Below are 16,836 nucleotides of genomic sequence, written 5' to 3'. Positions count from 1 at the left end.
ACTAGGTAATATTGTAATGCTATTTTATTTACTTTTGCGTTACATAGGGTTTCTGAGCTAAGAACTATTCTATTTTATCTTCACCCTAACCCTCGCATGGTGCTAAAGACTTTCCAAGAGCTAATTTCTAGGTTGTATTTCCCCATATAGAAAACAAAAAGTGCATGGCAAGATCATAGTCTGCTGAGCAGGAGATTTGGGCAAGTGTTGTTTTGTCAGATATGGGTGAACCATAACAAGGGGAGGCATGCTAGGCCAGTAGCTAATGGACAGGGTACAAAATGAGACCTGTTTCATTAATATTGTGGTACACTGTACTGCAAAAATCATGATAATTATTTATCTATATAGCACTAATGATTACATGGTGCTATGCATGAGAAAGGATTACATCAAAGTTCAAATTTCACTTACAGTAGACAAACTAACAAAGGTAGACTGGTACAGAGGGAAGAGGACCCTGCCCTTGCGGGCTTACATTCTACAGGATGATGGGGAAGGAGACAGTAGTTCTGGAGTTGCAGCGGCTCCATTGGTGTTGAGTAGAGATGAGCGAATAAGTTCGGGTTACCTCTTATTCGGCAAGCTATAGCGCTTGCTGAATAAGCTGCAGAGGGAACCCAGCTTCCTGGATCGCGCCGGCTGAACAGCTGATCGGCGCTGCAGCTGCATGTGTCGCGGCTGTGTCACAGCACATGCATGGAGAGCCCGTGTGTTAGGCTCTCCATGCATGTGCCGCTACATTAGCGCTTGCCGAATAAGTGGTAACCCGAACTTATTCGCTCATCTCTAGTGTTCAGGTGGCAGCATGGGTCATTGCAGGTTGTAAGCTTTCTTGAACAGTTGGGTTTTCATGTTCCGTCTGAAGGATCCGAATGTGGTCATGTTGGGGAACAGAATTCCAGAGGATGGGGGATATTCGGTAGATGTCTTGGAGCCGATTTGGTGAGGGGAGAATAAGCGTGGAGGAGAGGAGGTCGTCTTAGGAGGACCATAGATTAAGTGAGGGAAGATATTGGGAGATTAGTTTGGAGATATATGGAGGAGAAAGGTTATGGGTGGCTTTGTAGGTCAGTGTTAGTAGTTTGAACTGGATACGCTGGGAAGTTGGGAGCCACTGAAGGGATTTGCAAAGGGAGGAAGCAGTAGAGTAACGAGGAGAGAGATTAATTAGTTCGAAAGCAAAGTTAAGGATGGACTGGAGAGGTGCGAGAATGTTAGAAGGTAGGCCACAGAGGAGGATGTTGCAGTAGTTGAGGCGGGAGATGATTAGGGCATGGACAAGCATTTTGGAATATTTTTTTGAGCTGGAGGCGACAGGAGGTGGCGATAGCTTGGATGTGCGATTTGAAGGTTAGAGCAGAGTCAACAATTACTCCGAGGCAGCGGATTTCTGCGAGATGGGAAAGTGTGATGTCATCTATTGTGATAGATAGATCAGGTAGGGAAGATATGCGAGATGGAGGAAAGATGATATGACATTTTGTCTCCAAACTGTATATTTCTGTTACCAGTTTTTTTTTCAACCATAAGTAAAAATACCGTAGTAATAGATGTTTTGGGATTTTTTTACTTCATTGTTACTGGACCAGAGCAGTGAAACTTTCTCACTCAGCACTCGACTGTCTGCATCCTGTGTATCTCTAGCGATTACTGGCCCCCGTGACCTCATGATGAAGTAGATTAATGAAGTGAATGCCACAACAGGGTAGCACAAATCATTTTCCTCATCTCTACTATTAACTCACATTTTCTGCATTAGAGAGAAAAAAATATGGCTGTATTGAAAGATATATCATTTTCTAAGGATTGCTAGACTACTGGGTCACTTGTAGAATTTTACTTTCACTAAGCATCAATTATGTTTTAACACTAGTTGAAACCTGTCAGATCAAAGCTTTTAATGACCGTGAGTGTGTATTTTTCTGCAGGGTGATGTCGGTAAATGAGCTGACATTTTATTAACTGCAGGCTGTCAATGGCTTGTCATGGATCTTCTAAGAGTCGACTGTTGGGCCCTTATTTTGCCTGTCAATAACATCACTTCTTTTTATCATTGGCAGACATGAGTTTTTCTGTTGCAGATTATGGATAGATTAGCGATAGTTTCACACTTGTCACTTTCCAAACTATCTCAACACAATGAAGAAATCTAGTGTGAATTAGCCAGTCTGTTGGATGCTATGAGAATTCACAGTTGTATCTTATAAGCGACATGAACATTTTTTTTACATAAATGTGATTTGTTTGCCTATACTTGTATAGGCACAAATGTTCAAACCTTGGGAAGGCTGAAATGTATTTCCCAAGTCTCAATCGCCATCATCTACAGTAAATTGAAAAATTGTCTCATAAACAAATGCAGAAGTGGTTTTCATTCCCTGTGTGAGCTGTGCATTAATGGATTATGCTCAGCCTCCTAGAGATAAGATACTATTTTTAATTTTAGTTCATCTAGAAAACAAAATACATTATAGAGATTATAAAACTTTCACACCGGCATAATGTGCTTCAGGTAATTTTACTTTACGTTTTCAGAGACCAAACACTAGCAATTTCACGCACTGTGCAGATATTGTAAATGGTTGAGTAGGAGCAGTGCCAAAACCATAGCATGAAGGGAATGTATCACTGTATTTATTTTTTAATTAAATATATATACTGAAAAAAGTTTTTTACAAATGAGGGTAATCAATTTGTCAGAGCTACTGTCTCCACAGTTCCAGAGAAGTGCCTGTAGCAGACATAGGGTATAAGAAAACTTAAGCATTCCCATCAAAGTTTTTATCTTCTAAATATATAGCAGTCATCACTTTACATAGCACTGTGTACTTAAAATGGCTCATTTTGCCTTTCTACCCAGATAATTCTTCTCTTTTCTCTGCTCTATGTAGAAACAAAGTCTCTTGTCCCTGCATTTATCATTTCCCTCTTCAACTCCCAACACAGCTGCTCCCTCCTCCACTTCCCAAGTGACTTTTGCAGTGCCTTATGACTCATACAGGGAAAATTTACTTCATGTTTCTGCATAGAGCTGCTCTGTAGCATTCAGCTATCCAGTTTTTAATCATGTGATGTTATACGCCTAATGGATAGAGTATATATTAAGAAGATAAACATTTTGATGGGAGTGCTTGTTGAAAGAGAAAATTACCTTTTAAGTAAATCAGGTTTTTGTGTTAGGGTATGTGCCAAAGATCAGCTCACCTGTGCTGCATCCAAAACACTGCATTCTACATTAGAAGAACAGTGGATGAGATTTATAGAAATCCCATGCCCACTGTGCTTCTATTTTACACTGTGTAAACTCACCCACAGTGCAGGTTTATGAGCCACAGCATGTTATTTATCAGTAGCAGAGAGGCTAGTCCCCACTGCGTAGTTTCACCCATAGACGCTCAATAGAAGCGGTAAATCCGCATGGTTCACTGAACAGATGTTTATTTACCTGCGTGATTAGAACACAATGTCTTGGATGCAGCAAAAATACTTTGTGTCGGAAACACTGCTATTTCCTGATCGTGGGCATATAGCCTTACGTGATTTTTTTAAATTTTTTTTTTTTTACATATGATCTATTAGGAAACAAAATTAATCTTGCAATTTTCACACTGGTCAATGGGTCTGTTTTAGATGCATACTTCCTGCCATTTCAGGAACAGTTTACAGTACACTCATTATCACCAAAGGAATGCGTACTGTGACAACACAGCATTTATCCTTAATTATGCCAGATGTATTTTACAGTAGATCAAGAGATATAGGTCATTGTTCATATGAGCCTGAACGTTGACTCTTGAATTGATGTTTGTTGCATTTTATTGTGCTGCTATACTTGGAGGACAGGGACGCTGTGTCATTGAATAATCGATGTTTGCTACTATGTTGATTACCTATTTTATCAGTCCATGCAGCTTGTTGACCTGCAAACATTGAAGGACAAACAATGTGGATTGATTGAATACTCAATGAGCATTCACCTAATCCCACCTTCCCCTGACATGTGGATGATTGTCTGAATGACAGATGTGTGTATAAAAAGGGACCTCTATCCTTCTTCAGGGAAACTCTACAGAACTGCAGCCAGAGAACCATGGATCCAACCAGAGAAATACAGATTTGAAACTCTGCATGACTGTAGCCAATGCACCATGGCTCCAACCGGAAAAATACAGATTTGAGATACATAACAGAGCACCTGCTTAAGGGACCATGGCCCCAGCTGGAGGAATACAGATCTGCTCCATTGACCATGACTGAACTCATGGGGACGTTTGGAGAAGCCAGGTTGGGACAATCAGGTCATCTGCCACGTACTTCAATGGACTTTCAGCTATCTAAGCTTGTCGTTACCTCCTGTCTGTGGGTGACCACCAAAAGTGGGGTGTCACTGGTGAGGATAGTCTGCCCTGGAAGCCCTGAAGTGGCAGCTACTATAATCCTGGTGAACTAGCAGAAAGGTGAAACTCTGTTGTTTGCACCATCTTGTGTATTTGCTGGGACTGTACTGTGTTATTTTGTGTTGGTGGTTCAATAAAGTATTGCCACGCTGTTTTACCCTCACCCTGTGTTATCTGAGTAGTATTATACCCAGAGCAAGGGAGTACTGGTCTTCAGTGGGAGGATCCCTAGTCCATGTGGTCTTTCTAAAAGGTATCGAGGCCACCAGACGAGAGCACCTACTGACCCTTGTGTCTCCACACTCACAATGACAGGTAACACCTGTGTACATAGTTAATAACATAGAATCCTCAATTCACAATAGGTGATGCATCAGATGACCCTGGTAACGCTCCCTTCACAATGACCCTGCACTTGCTCATTTGATGCTTCAGTACAAACTATAGGGTCAGAATCTGTTCATTGTGACTAATGTCAATGTGTTGTTTTCTGAGCTAATAGGAAGTTATAGTCTCCCCATTGGCCAGTATGTAAATTGCAAGATTTTTCTATATTTTAATTTTAACCCTTTAACCCTCCATAGAATAGGCTCCCATATGCTGCCCTGTTATGAATAGGTAACTGAGGAGAATAACGGGGAATAGATTAGGCAACCAGATAACCAGAAAGGTTGGTAGCTAGCGGATTGCAGACCCCTAAACTGACAACACAACTATAATTAGCTGTGTGACGTACCTACGATGCCCTAGATGCCTCAGCACAGCCACAGAATTAACTAAGCCTAAAGAGAGAAATGGGAAAGGTAAACTGCCCCGGAGTAGAACCCCAAAGGAATAGATAGCCCCCGAACATATATAGCCAGTGAGACAAGATGAAGCACAAAACACAGGCAGAGAATAGAGTAAGCAAATTATGGGGCCCAAACTGTCTAGATAGAACAGGACAGGAAAGGATACTCTGCAATAACGCAAAAAAACCCTAAGAAAAATCCAACACGTCTGATATGCAGAAATATTGATGCCACAAGACCTCTCCCCCACTAGATCAGAACTCTGGTGTGAACTGGTTAAAAAGACTAACATACGCTGTGGCATATGGAACAGTGTCCAGCACAGGTCCCAACAGGGAACCAGGCTGAACTAACACCAGCTAAGCAAAAATCAGAGACAAGCAAAAATGGATCCAATGCAAAAAAAGATTCAAGAAGGCAAATAACTTATCTGAAAGATGCAGGATGGAGCAGGAGACAAGCAGACTTCAAAATATGTTCAGGAAGCAAACCAAATCACTGGCAAGAGCTGAAGGAAGGTTGTTCACTTAAATCTCCCCAGTCTAACACCTGACCTCCAATCATCCAGCTCAGGTGATTGACTTCTGTCAGCTAGACCAGCTCCATTACCAGGAGCAACCACCAGAGGGAGCCCAAACTCAGAAGCCAGGTCAAAAGTGTTCACAATACTGCCCTATAAGATGCTCCACAGAATATGCCCCATAAGATGATCCATAGATTATGCCCCATGAGATGCTCCATAGAATATGCCCCATAAGATGCTCCATAGTGTTAGGAACGGCGGAACGCACTAAATAAAAATAATAATAAAGTGCGTTTGCCGCTCGGGGTCCACCACCGTGCAGTAGGTGATATAACTGCTGCTAAGTGGTGGCAGGAGGGTTAAACGTCACCCAGGTGCGCAGAGCAATCTCTGTTAAGTCACAGAGATGCCAAATAAACACAAATACATAGACTGAGCCTGTTGAGGTCACAGTACTCAGTATAAATACACACACGGTATCAGATCACAGGAGTAGCCCAAGACGGCGGCACTACGTCCGTCTAGACCTACCGTGTGTGCAGCTGCGGACGCTAAGGAGAGCTGCTACTGCAGCGCAGCGTGGACACTGCGCTTGCGTCATAGCTTTGTCGCTTAGCGGCAATGTTGGACGCTAGCAGCTGTGGATATTGCAGCAGAGGAGCGCTGGCACTGATTCTAACTCAGTCCCTAACCACATGCGTAATGTCAGAGGTAAGTGGTTTTATAATGAGTCATTCACTAGAATCATACATCTGTCCTCATACACACAGCAGCAAGTAAGTCTATACTAGCGCATGGCGGAACAGCCATGCGCGCCTTTTATAGCAGCCGGGACCTTCTGCAAGCCTCCAGATCTCTGAGATGGACCAATGAGATCTGGAGCAGGACCTGAGCACATGACTCCCGATCTCCAATGGGAGACCATCCCATGAGCATGTTCAGTAGGAGGGCAGAAGGACTAAAGGCCCTTTTACATTTAGCGATGCACCAGCGATCCGACCAGCGATACGACCCAGTCAGGATCACTGGTGGATCGCTAAATGATTGCTAGTGAGCTTCCACACAGGAAGATCTCACAGCGATGCAGCAACGACGCAGCGCACGATACTCACCTTTCACACACAGCGATCCTGATGTCCTCCCGCGCGCCTCCACGCGTCGCTCGTCTCACACAGCAGGAAGCCCAGCAGGAAGCAGAGGACGAGAAATGGAGCCGCCTGATCTCGCGCGATCAGCGATAACCAGCGGGGGAGCCGGTCAGAGGTAAGTATCACACATAGTGATATCGCTAGCGATATCGCTATAACGTCACAAAACCAGTGACGTTTTAGCGATATTGCTAGCGATATCGCTATGTGTAAAACCCCCTTTAGCCTCAGGAGAGATTTGCTGCAAGGCAATCTCCTCTGCAGTAGATAAACAGCAGGAGACTGCAGAATGTGAGGGTCTGGATCCCTGCAGAGTAAACGCAGAAATCCGACGCCTAACACATAAACTGTGTTCCAAATTATTATGCAAAAAGAGTTTAGGAGTGATAAGGTTAGAATTTTTTTTGTTTGTCATTTAAACTCATTGATGGTGATGTGTGTCAGGGCTCTTTATATCACTGAAAGCAATTGCAGATACCTGTGCAGATTAGGCTGGTTTCACATTAGCGCTTTTTAAGCGCACGCACGGCCGGGGGTAGCTCCGCCCCCGAGCCGGCTCTCTGCCCGGCGTGCCCGCCCCTTGCTTGTAGCGCCGCCTCCTAGCGCACAGCGGCGCCTGCGATCGGCGCACCCTATCTTTAGCATAGGGTGCGCAGGCCGTGCGCTAGTTGCGCTTTGACCTGCGCTGCGCACTTTTGACGGTGCGCCGTGCGCGCCAAAATCAAACTTTTTGGATTTTGGCGCGCACGGCGCACCGTCAAAAGTGCGCAGCACAGGTCAAAGCGCAACTAGCGCACGGCCTGCGCACGATCTGCGCACCCTATGCTAAAGATAGGGTGCGCCGATCGCAGGCGCCGCTGTGCGCTAGGAGGCGGCGCTACAAGCAAGGGGCGGGCACGCCGGGCAGAGAGCCGGCTCGGGGGCGGAGCTACCCCCGGCCGCGCGTGCGCTTAAAAAGTGCTAATGTGAAACCAGCCTAAGTTTGGCAGGTGTGTCCAAATAAAGGCAAGACTACTTAAGAAGGCTGTTCCACATTATTAAGCAGCCTACATTTTTTGCCAAAATGGGAAAGAAAAAGGATGTGTTGGCTGCTGAGAAGCAACAAATTGTGGAGTATTTAGGTCAAGGCATGACTACAATCAACATTGCAAAGACACTTCAACGTGATCATCGCACAATCAAGAAGTATGTAGCTGATTCCCAGCACACACGTGTGCGTGCTGATAAGGAAAAATTGAGGACTCTTTCCAACAGGCAATTGCGTCAGGTTAAAAGAGCAGCTGCAAAAATGCCTTGTCATAGCAGCAGACAAGTTATTGAAGCTGCTGGTGCCTCCAACGTCCCCCGAACAGCAAGATGCAGGGTCCTTCAGAGGTTTGCAGCTGTGCATAAGCCATCCTGTCGACCACCTCTATCCACTGCACACAAGCAGAAACGGCTCCAGTGGGCCAAACGATACATGAAGACTGACTTCCAAACTGTTTTGTTCACTGGTGAGTGCCGTGCAATGCTCGATGGTCCAGATGGATGGAGTGGAGGATGGCTGGTTAATGGACACCCCATGAAAACACAGCTAAGGCACCAACAAGGAGCAGGTGGAGTAATGTTTTGGGCTGGAATCATGGGGAGAAAGATTGTCGGCCCCTTTAGGATCCCTGAAGGGGTAAAGATGAACTCCATAATCTATGTGGAGTTTCTAAAACAGCACTTCCTGCCATGGTTCAAGATGAAGAACCGTGCTTTCCGCAGCAAGATCATTTTCATGCATGATAATGCACTGTCTCATGCTGCAAATAACACATCTGCATCTCTGGCTGCTATGGGCATAAAAGAGGACAAACTTATGGTGTGGCCACCATCTTCCCCTGACCTCAACCCCATTGAGAACCTCTGGAGCATCATCAAAAGGAGTGTCTATGATGGCGGAAGGCAGTTCACGTCTAAGCAACAGCTCTGGGAGGGTATTCTGTCCACATGCAAAACAATTGAAGCACAAACCATCCAAAAACTGACAAATTCAATGGACGAGAGAGTTCAGAAGCTTCTTTCCAACAAGGGGTCCTATGTGCAAATGTAACATCACCTAGAATAAAGTTTTGACTTGAAAACTGTTTGATTTCATTTTGTAATAAGCTGATAATGCTTATAATTTCACAATTGACCATTTTTTTGTTCAAAATAAAAATAAAAAGGTTGAAAACTCTGCTGTGCATAATAATTTGGAACATGCATTTTGAGTGTTTATTTTTAAAAATATACTGTTTGGCAGTTTGTTCAAAAACATTGCAATTATACTAGAATATTAGATGACTGGAAAATAACAATGACTGCAATTCATATAGGTAATTTAGAGAAAATATGAGGAAATATTTTTTGCATAATAATTTGAAACACAGTGTAGATTATGCCCCATAAGATGCTCCATAGATTATGCCCCATAAGATGCTCCATAGATTATGCCCCACAAGATGCTTCATAGATTATGCATCATAAGATGCTCCATAGAATATGCCCCATATTCTGCCCCATAAGATGCTCCATAGATTATGCCCCCATATGCTGCCGCTGCTACAAATAAAAAAAAAAAATGGCATACGCACCTCTCGTCGCTGGGGGCCTGGTGCCGGTGTGCTGAGCAGGTGGGGACACCAGCAAGCTATGGGGTTCAGGTGCCGGTGTCTCCGCTGGTTCAGGGCCCCAGCACCTGAGATATTCACCTGTCCCTGATCCATTGTTGCTCGCCGCTCTGCCAGGTCCTCTGTCAGTAATGTTCAGGCAGCAGAGGGCGCATACTAACCACATCATCGCGCCCTCTGCTGCCTGAACGTCACTGACAGAGGACCTGGCAGACAGCGGCGAGCAGAGTTGGACCGTGGACAGGTGAATACTGCATATACTTACCCCCTCCTGGCACGGTCTCTGCAGCTCCGCTTCCCCCACGGTCTCCCTTCCTTCAGCAGTCACGTGGTACCGCTCATTAAAGTCATGAATATGTGCATATTCATGACTTTAATGAGCGGTACCACTTGATCGCTGAAGGAAGGAATAGCTTCTGGAGACCAGGGGAGACGCAGAAGGGCTGCAGAGACGTGCCGGGGGGTAATTATGATCTGACACAACCCCGCCCCCCTCCCTCCGCCGACCCCCTGGCGTATATGACTCGCATATAAGCCGAGAGGGGGACTTTCAGCCCAAAAAATGGGCTGAAATTCTCGGCTTATACGCGAGTATATACAGTACATATGTGGTCCAATTTATCAAAATATAAAATTAATTAACCTCATTATTAAACACCATAAACAGGAAAAAATTAATAGCTACAAATTTTCATTTTTTTTCCGCTGCAACACCACAAACAAATGCTGTATGAAGTGATCACTTGTCACTAGTGTTGAGCATTCCGATCCTGCAAATATCAGGTATCGGCCGATATTCGCTGTATCGGAATTCCGATACCGAATACCGATATTTTTACAATATCGGATGCCGGAATCGGAAGTTCCCAAAATGCAATGAGACACTGTTGTGGCTGTGATTGGCTGCTGAAATGATGTCATCATGATGCGCGGTCTGTGCGCATCATGATGCACGGTCTGTGCCGGCTGCCGGGGGTCTGTGCGGGCCTGCCGGAGGTCTGTACGGGCCTGCCGGGGGTCTGTGCCAGCTGCCGGGAGTCTGTACGGGCCTGCCGGGGGTCTGTGCGGGCCTGCCGGGGGTCTGTGCGGGCCTGCCGGGGGTTGTGTGTGTGTGCAGGCATCTTCCGATGGGACTACAAGTCCCATTGGGCTATGCCTGCTGCAATGACAGTGATTGACACATTAGCCAATGATGGGACAGTAGTAGTCCCATCATCCGGCTAATGTATTGAATGTAAAAAAAAAACAACATACATACTACATACATACTACATATATACAACATTCATACAACATACATACATACTACATATATACTACATTCATACATACATACTACATACATACTTCATATATACTACAGTCATACAACATATATACATACATACTACATACATACTACATATATACTACATTCATACAACATACATACATACTACATAATACATGCATACTACATATATACAACATTCTTACAACATACATGCATACTACATACATACTTCATATATACTACATTCATACAACATACATACTGTACATACTACATTCATACTACATATATACTACATTCATGCAACATACATACTATATACACTCACTGGCCACTTTATTAGGTACACCATGCTAGTAAGGGGTTGGACCCCCTTTTGCCTTCAGAACTGCCTCAATTCTTCGTGGCAGAGATTCAACAAGGTGCTGGAAGCATTCCTCAGAGATTTTGGACCATATTGACATGATGGCATCACACAGTTGGCGCAGATTTGTCGGCTGCACATCCCTGATGCGAATCTCCCGTTCCACCACATCCCAAAGATGCTCTATTGGATTGAGATCTGGTGACTGAGGAGGCCATTTGAGTACAGTAAACTCATTGTCATGTTCAAGAAACCAATCTGAGATGATTCGAGCTTTATGACATGGCGCATTATCCTGCTGAAAGTAGCCATCAGATGTTGGGTACATTGTGGTCATAAAGGGATGGACATGGTCAGCAACAATATTCAGGTAGGCTGTGGCGTTGCAACGATGCTCAATTGGTACCAAGGGGCCCAAAGAGTGCCCAGAAAAAATTCCCCACACCATGACACCACCACCACCAGCCTGAACCGTTGATACAAGGCAGGATGGATCCATGCTTTCATGTTGTTTACGCCAAATTCTGACCCTACCATCCGAATGTCGCAGCAGAAATCGAGACTCATCAGACCAGGCAACGTTTTTCCAATCTTCTACTGTCCAATTTCGATGAGCTTGTGCAAATTGTAGCCTCAGTTTCCTGTTCTTAGCTGAGAGGAGTGGTACCCAGTGTGGTCTTCTGCTGCTGTAGCCCATCTGCCTCAAAGTTCGACGCACTGTGCGTTCAGAGATGCTCTTCTGCCTACCTTGGTTGTAACGGGTGGCAATTTGAGTCACTGTTGCCTTTCTATCAGCTCGAACCAGTCTGCCCATTCTCCTCTGACCTCTGGCATCAACATGGCATTTCCGGCCACAGAACTGCCGCTCACTGGATTTTTTTTCTTTTTCGGACCATTCTCTGTAAACCCTAGAGATGGTTGTGCGTGAAAATCCCAGTAGATCAGCAGTTTCTGAAATTCTCAGACCAGCCCTTCTGGCACCAACAATCATGCCACGTTCAAAGGCACTCAAATCACCTTTCTTCCCCATACTGATGCTCGGTTTGAACTGCAGGAGATTGTCTTGACCATGTCTACATGCCTAAATGCACTGAGTTGCCGCCATGTGATTGGCTGATTAGAAATTAAGTCTTAACACACAGTTGGACAGGTGTACCTAATAAAGTGGCCAGTGAGTGTACATACTACATACAGTGGGGCAAAAAAGTATTTAGTCAGTCAGCAATAGTGCAAGTTCCACCACTTAAAAAGATGAGAGGCGTCTGTAATTTACATCATAGGTAGACCTCAACTATGGGAGACAAACTGAGAAAAAAAATCACATTGTCTGTTTTTTTTTTTCATTTTATTTGCATATTATGGTGGAAAATAAGTATTTGGTCAGAAACAAGCAATCAAGATTTCTGACTCTCACAGACCTGTAACTTCTTCTTTAAGAGTCTCCTCTTTCCTCCACTCATTACCTGTAGTAATGGCACCTGTTTAAACTTGTTATCAGTATAAAAAGACACCTGTGCACACCCTCAAACAGTCTGACTCCAAACTCCACTATGGTGAAGACCAAAGAGCTGTCAAAGGACACCAGAAACAAAATTGTAGCCCTGCACCAGGCTGGGAAGACTGAATCTGCAATAGCCAACCAGCTTGGAGTGAAGAAATCAACTGTGGGAGCAATAATTAGAAAATGGAAGACATACAAGACCACTGATAATCTCCCTCGATCTGGTGCTCCATGCAAAATCCCACCCCGTGGGGTCAGAATGATCACAAGAACGGTGAGCAAAAATCCCAGAACCACGCGGGGGGACCTAGTGAATGAACTGCAGAGAGCTGGGACCAAAGTAACAAGGCCTACCATAAGCAACACACTACGCCACCATGGACTCAGATCCTGCAGTGCCAGACGTGTCCCACTGCTTAAGCCTGTACATGTCCGGGCCCGTCTGAAGTTTGCTAGAGAGCATTTGGATGATCCAGAGGAGTTTTGGGAGAATGTCCTATGGTCTGATGAAACCAAACTGGAACTGTTTGGTAGAAACACAACTTGTCGTGTTTGGAGGAAAAAGAATACTGAGTTGCATCCATCAAACACCATACCTACTGTAAAGCATGGTGGTGGAAACATCATGCTTTGGGGCTGTTTCTCTGCAAAGGGGCCAGGATGACTGATCTGGGTACATGAAAGAATGAATGGGGCCATGTATCGTGAGATTTTGAGTGCAAACCTCCTTCCATCAGCAAGGGCATTGAATATGAAACGTGGCTGGGTCTTTCAACATGACAATGATCCAAAGCACACAGCCAGGGCAACGAAGGAGTGGCTTCGTAAGAAGCATTTCAAGGTCCTGGAGTGGCCTAGCCAGTCTCCAGATCTCAACCCTATAGAAAACCTTTGGAGGGAGTTGAAAGTCTGTGTTGCCAAGCGAAAAGCCAAAAACATCACTGCTCTAGAGGAGATCTGCATGGAGGAATGGGCCAACATACCAACAACAGTGTGTGGCAACCTTGTGAAGACTTACAGAAAACGTTTGACCTCTGTCATTGCCAACAAAGGATATATCACAAAGTATTGAGATGAAATTTTGTTTCTGACCAAATACTTATTTTCCACCATAATATGCAAATAAAATGAAAAAAAAACAGACAATGTGATTTTCTGGATTTTTTTTTTCTCAGTTTGTCTCCCATAGTTGAGGTCTACCTATGATGTAAATTACAGACGCCTCTCATCTTTTTAAGTGGTGGAACTTGCACTATTGCTGACTGACTAAATACTTTTTCGCCCCACTGTATATACTACATTCATACAACATACATACTACATTCATACAACATACATACTACATACAGTGGGGCAAAAAAGTATTTAGTCAGTCAGCAATAGTGACCCCCGGCAGGCCCGCACAGACCCCCGGCAGGCCCGCACAGATCCCCGGCAGCCGGCACAGACCCCCGGCAGGCCCGTACAGACCCCCGGCAGGCCCGCACAGTCCCCCGGCAGCCGGCACAGACGCCCGGCAGTCCGCACAGACCCCCGGCAGGCTCGTACAGACCCCCGGCAGGCCCGCACACACAGACACGCACAGTGTCCGCCCACGCACCACCACCCACACTCTTCCCCCCTCCCGAACAGGATGTGCAAGTAAAGAAAGGTTTTTTTTAATTCCGATATTTCTGTCCCATTGACTTGAATGGGACTTCCGGTATCGGAATCGGCGATACCCGATACTTTTTGGGTATCGGTCCGATCCAATCCGATCCGATACTTCACGGTATAGGATGGTATCGCTCAACACTACTTGTCACATCTATTCCAAAATACTTTCCATAAAAACATTGTTTCACCCTATAAAAAATAAGCCATCACAAAGGTCTATCAACGAAAAATGAAAAACATTACGGCCCGGGTCTTGGAAAATAATACATTTATTTCATGAATTTCAGATTTTTTTTACCCCTAAAATAAAAACAACACTGGACAAGTTTAGTATCACCATAATCATATTGATGAGGAGAATCATATTGCCAGGTAAGTTTTACCACAAAATACTGTATAAAGCACTGTATAAATAATTCCAAAAAAAGTCAGAATTGTGAGGTTTTTCGCAATCTCGCCGCACTTGGAATTTGTTCCATTTTCCAGTACATTATGGCAAAATCAATGGTATATTGATACAATTAGTCCCACAAAAAATAAGCACTTGAACGTCTATCTAGACAGAAAGATAAACAAAAAGTTATAGCTCTAGGAAAAAGAGCAGGGAAAAACTAAAACACAAAAACAGAAATTGGTCATGTCGGGAAGGTTTTAAAGTGAATCTCTCATTAGGATTAGCCCTCCTAAGCCGATGATATGGGCATGTTGGTCATAGGAAGTGGAATAAGATGACACCTTGATATCTGCAATCTGATATCTTATTCAAGAGAAATCCACAGTTTTCTTATATTTAATTGAGCTTTCCAGGCTATGGAGTGGACACTGATCTGCACAAGAATCTGCCTCCAGAGATTATTGTAAATGAAAAGAGGACATTACTAGTGTGAGACATGCAACTAACACAGGACAGAAGAACTGAACTTTTGCTTACAAATACATTTACTGCAGCTCTCACAGCTCTTCTGTATTGTAACAATATTGCTATCCTATCTTCCTGTGAAATGGAAACTGAAGCCCTGAGAGCAACCTGCAGATGTGTTAGTTATAATCACACACAGCTCTGCAATGAGATCAGTAGAGCAGAGAGTGGCCATTACACATCACACTGGTAACTCCCCCTTTATGTAAAATAATCTCTAGAAGGCAGATTCTCATGCAGATCAGTGTTGCCTCCATAGCCTGGAAAGCTCATTTACATATAAGAAAAACATGGATTTCTCTGGAATAAGACATCCGTATGTCAGATATCAATGTATCATTTTATTCAGCTTTCTATGTCCTGCATGCTCATATAGATGACTTAAAAAAATTATGAGAAGCCTTATCTGAGCAAAACATATGGGCCATGTAACAGAGCCATGTAGTACAGGGTTAAGTCCTAGCTCTGCAGGATTAGATTTGATTAGAGGCACCCATCTAGACCATGACCTGTGTTCACTAGGTGCGTAAGTCTGCTGGATGGAGCAGAGACGTGTTTGCTACTGGTGAGTGACCAGCCAAAATATGAGCTATAGTTGAGAGAGAGAAACCTACCAGGGTCTCTCTCTGAATGGAGACTGTGTGGGTCAATTAGAATAACTGTGCTGTATGCTTGTGGGAGCAGCATAGTACTGTGTGGAAACTGCTGCCTGTTCAGTGTGAACTGTGCCCAGAGTTGGACACTTCTGTTTGGCACTGGAAGCTACTGGAGCTCAGGCTCAAGAGGATACTGATACTGATGGGATTGTGCCTCTTCTGTATGGATAGTTTCCTCTGGGATAGAGGACTGTAATTTGTTCAAGTGAGCCCGCACTGACATATACAGTAACTTGCTAAAGTATTCACCCCCACCCCACCCTTGGCAGTTTTGTGTTTTGCTACCTCACAACCTGGAATTTCACTGTTTTTTGTTTTTTTTTTAGGGTTTGCATCTATTCATGTAAAGAACATGCCTACAATTGTGAACATTTGTTTTGTTTTTTTTATTCTTAAGCAAACAACAAATTTGGCAAAATAACTCAAAAATAGCTGCAAGTCTATTTGGATAAGTCTCTATGAACTTTCCACATCTTATCACTGGGATTTTTGCCTATTCCTCAAGGCACAACTGCTTCAGCTCCTTCAAATTTGATTGTTTCCTCTGGTGAACAGCAATCTTCAAGTCTGATCACAGATTCTCAATTGGATTAAGGTCTGGGCTTAAAGGCCCTTTTACATTTAGCGATGCACCAGCGATTCGACCAGCGATACGACCTGGTCAGGATCGCTGGTGCATCGCTAAATGATCGCTAGTGAGCTTTCACACAGAAAGACCTCACAGCGATGCAGCAGCGACGCCGCGCACGATACTTACCTTTCACACACAGCAATCCTGACGTCCTCCTGCCCGTGTCCAGCGTCGCTCGTCGTCACAGCAGGAAGCTGACGACGAGAAATGGAGCCGCTCAATCTCGCGCGATCAGCGATGGACAACGGGGGAGCAGGTCGTTGGTAAGTATCATACATAGCGATATCGCTAGCAATATCGCTATAACGTCACAAAACGGGTGACGCTTTAGCGATATT

This window comes from Dendrobates tinctorius, unplaced genomic scaffold (genome assembly GCF_039654945.1).
Source record: "Dendrobates tinctorius isolate UK_male_01 unplaced genomic scaffold, ASM3965494v1 ptg000008l, whole genome shotgun sequence".
Classification (NCBI taxonomy): Eukaryota; Metazoa; Chordata; class Amphibia; order Anura; family Dendrobatidae; genus Dendrobates; species Dendrobates tinctorius.
This window is presented reverse-complemented; position numbering follows the sequence as displayed.